The 4061-nt window shown below is 33.4% G+C and overlaps 1 long non-coding RNA gene across 1 annotated transcript; it reads left to right on the top strand.

The window, feature by feature from the left end:
- Positions 1-874: 874 nt before the first annotated feature.
- Positions 875-3319, top strand: LOC110713454. Its single transcript, XR_002509926.1, has 3 exons — positions 875-1152; positions 1770-1841; positions 2961-3319. It is a non-coding gene; the product is annotated as an uncharacterized LOC110713454 (long non-coding RNA).
- The last annotated feature ends 742 nt before the right edge of the window (positions 3320-4061 follow it).

Consider the following 4061-nt stretch of genomic DNA (forward strand, 5'->3'; position numbering starts at 1 on the left):
GAATAGCTTCTTTGAGTTTCCAACACTCCTCAGTGTCGTGACCCTTTCCTTGGTGATATTTGTAGTGCTTACTAGGGTCCCACTTGGGTGGCCTTGCTTCTGGAACTGGATCTTTGATGGGCCCTATGGGCATGACTAGTCCTTTGTGATGTAGCTTCTCGAAAGCTGTTTCATAACTCATACCAAGTGGAGTGAGCACCCTTTTTGACTTTTGGATTCGTGATTTAGAGGCGTTCGTGGCATGTACCTCATTAATGGGAGAGGAAGAAGAAGGATGGTCGTTCTTCTTTCCTCTCGCACTATTATCTTTCAGAATGTCATCTTCAATGTTAATGCCTACATTATAGACAGCCTTGAAAGTATTCAAGTTATGTTGGTACTTTAAGTGCCTTGAATACTTCCCTTGGAGATTCTTGATAAACATCCTCACAGATTCTTTTTCGATAGGAGCCTTGACCATATTAGCGGAAGTTTCCCTCCATTTGTTGAAGAAAGAAGTGAATCCTTCATTTTCCTTTTGTTTTAACATCTCAAGTTGTCTGTGGTCTGTTTCGTCTTGGATGTTGCACTTATATCTCACTACAAGAAAATTGATTTTGGGCAACGACAAAGGTTTGCATGTGCAACGAAAATTAATTTGGTCACCCTTATTTTATAGCTTGGGCAACGAAAATAGAGTCGTTGACCTATAAAACAAATGGGCGACGAGCAGTCAGATTTGTTGCCCATTTTAACATATTGGGCAACAAGTTATTGGGTTTGTTGCCCAAATGCAATTATAGGCAACACATATATATTTTGTTGTCCAAAATGTAACATTGTGCAACATAAATTCCTAATTCGTTGCCCTTAATAGAGATAAAGGACTACAAACAATTCAAACCATTGCCCAAAACTGTGAAAAATTAAGCAGAATTTTTTCCGCGCTGCTAAATTTTCACCTCAAAATTCTAATTTCAAACTATGTTTCAGTAATATTTAAATTTTTTTTTACCAAAGTCTCAAAGATCCCAGTATCCCACATCTCTCTTTCCCTTAGAACCCTAAATCTATTTCATTTTCTTCATCTCTCAACTCCATCTCCATTTCTGTTTCTCTCCTTCACTGAAACGGCTCAGGAGTTCTCTCGCGTCTGTTGTAAAATTTTCCAAGGTTTGATTTTCGTTTCTTTTTATCTTTGGTAATTTAACATCAATTTCGTTATCTAGGTTTTGTTTCAACATTACTTATTAGGGATATTTTGATGTGGACTATTGAACTAATGGTTATGCCGTTATGGGTACCGAAGTTTTGAATGATTATTTATCAGATTGTAACATGAAAGTTAATGCTAGAATTTTGTTTTCACCCTTAATTTTTGTTGTGTTTGTTGTACTTTTTCTGGGATCTGATTTGATGTACTATACTTTGGTCATATTTTTCTAATTGTTGTTTTTATTTTGTAACTTTATTGATTTTGTGGTTAATTTTTTGATAGCGTTTTTTGTGAATTATGATGGGTTAGTTTTGTGTTGATTTGTTCAAATTCAACTCTGTTTTAGGTTTGATGTGTTTTGAATATCTTGCAACAGAGAGGTATCCTGTTATAAATCCATTCCTCATACACTTCAATTTACCGCATATATTTGAATATAAAAACATTGATTAAGAAATTATAAAGATCGAAGACTACAATTATGTTATTTTTCTGTAATTTGTTACTAGAATTTCTGTGCCTGGAGTATGAATTAATGTTGTCTTGATTTTATTTTATTTTTTTTTAAATGAAGGGTCATTTGAGCATATTGAAGTGCAACAAGATCCTATCTACACGATATTATATGAGAATTGAAGACCATAAAGTAAGTTTATGCTACCTCTTTTACTAAATTCTTCCTTCTATCCAGATTATTTGCAATTATAATGTGCCATTTGAGAAACATTTCTTGTTTAATTATTGTGGGTTAATCAATCTTGTGTCATAGTATGGCAATGTACCTCAGTACCTACTATAGTTAATGAAATAGCTATAAAACTAATTGAGTAGGTGACTATCATCTTCTATAAGAATTCTAGATGAACTTAATTGACCTCTTGACATTTGGGTGTGGTATATGATTATATGTCATGGTCTTAGGAATGGAAGGGCCTAACATGAGTAATAGAAATTGATTGTCATGAATAATTGTTACTGAAATACTACTAAGATGAAAACTGATGTGCTAATGTTTTCTCTTTAAGCTATTTTTAGACTTATTTTAAGTACAACCAAAAATATAGATCTGTATGTATTTCGTCATTTTTTTCCTTTTCAATTCAGTTTTTTTTTTTTTTTAAAAAAAATTTAGTTCACTCTTCTTAGTTCACTCGGTATCTTTACTTCCTTCTTCTATACATGTTTAACATACATCTTTAATTAATGGGATACTAAACAATTTCATAATTTAGAAAAAAGGTCAGATCATTTCCATAAAATTTAATCTTCTAGAGTTTGGACCCATATTCAATGGGGTTTGATGTTATTTCCTTGAATTTAGCTGGGCTTTGGTAGAGATAAATAGTCAGAATATGATAGTTCTTATAGTTTGTTCATTGGCGATATTATAACCAAAGAGAAACTAAACTATCATGTTATTCTTTATCACTTTGATGAAAGTATACAATTTTGTCTTTGACCTTATGAGCACGAATTATATCTTGTTGAATGACTAAAGAAATCAAACGTACGAAAAGTGGATGATATTGGTAGTTCACGATGTGTATTATAAAAAACGTACGAAAAGTGGATGATATTGGTAGTTCACAATGTGTATTATAAAGTATGTATATGACTCCTAATTAATTTTAAGAGAACTAAAATTTTCAATCTGTTGCTAGAATTTATACTTAGCTAGTTGAGATTATTCTTCTTAATTTTTCCTAATACTTTTGATGATATTTTTATAATCATGTGTATTTGATTTTGTTTTATTGCCTTTCAGGAACAAGGGATGATGACTTTATTGTAACAAGCTAAGGAGTAAGGAACATGAAGTACATTTTGGATATATTTGTGATCTCTATTACTTATATATATAGTGGCTTAGTGGGTATTATCTAGTGATTGACAAATTTAACTTTGTATAGTTTTCTTAGTAGAACAATATAAATATAGATGTAATTTTGATTTCCATGCATTGAACATGGGTCAACGTATATTACTATTATACTAATGATTGTTATCATAAGAAGATTATTTTATATCTCGGAATCATGAAATGTAAGTGTGGTAGCAACAACAATAAATAATTTGTTGCCCACATACCAAATATAATTTTGGGCAAAAAAAAAAAATGCTTGCACATTGCATGATAAACCTGCTGCCTTGTAACATTGGGCAACAAACATAAAATATCCGTGCCTAAAACAGGTTTTTGGCGACACCATTGTTGTTGCCCTTACCTTTTTTTGTGCTGCTGTGAAATTGCCTTTGGGCGACGACAAATAAAAGTTGTTGCCCTAAGTTAATCAACATAGGCAACGAAATAATCTTTTGTAGCCCAAATATGTAAGAAGGGCAACAACCTAACTCGTCGCCCAAAATAGGTTTTGTGCAACAAAAGACCAGCTCGTCGCTCAAACATGCATGGGCGTCGACCCTTGTGCGACGAGCTCACGACGAGTTGGAGGTCGTTGCCCAAGTGTTTGGGCGATGAATTTTTTTGTTGCCCAAAATCATATTTCTATTAGTGTCTATCTATGAAAGCATTTGTTATCGACTCCCAAGAAGAGGTTTTCTCTTTGTCAAGGGAAAAGAGCCAATGTTGACAAACGGTCTCAAGAGATAGAGAAAATATAGAGGGGAACACTTTCTTATCAATACCCTTAATACTCATTATGGTTTCAAAAGCTCTTAGATGAAACTAAGGGTTATCTGTTGCCTTGAATTTTGGGATGTCAGTGGCATTGAACTTATGCGAAAGAAGTTCCTTGTCCAGCGAGACCCCTTGTGAACTAATGCCCTGAAATTTATAGTCACTAGATAGCTTGCTCAAGCTTTCTTGCATGAGCTTCATTTGTTGTTGCTTCACAGGGTCATCAAT

This window comes from Chenopodium quinoa, unplaced genomic scaffold (assembly GCF_001683475.1).
Source record: "Chenopodium quinoa cultivar QQ74 unplaced genomic scaffold, ASM168347v1, whole genome shotgun sequence".
Taxonomy (NCBI): domain Eukaryota; kingdom Viridiplantae; phylum Streptophyta; class Magnoliopsida; order Caryophyllales; family Amaranthaceae; genus Chenopodium; species Chenopodium quinoa.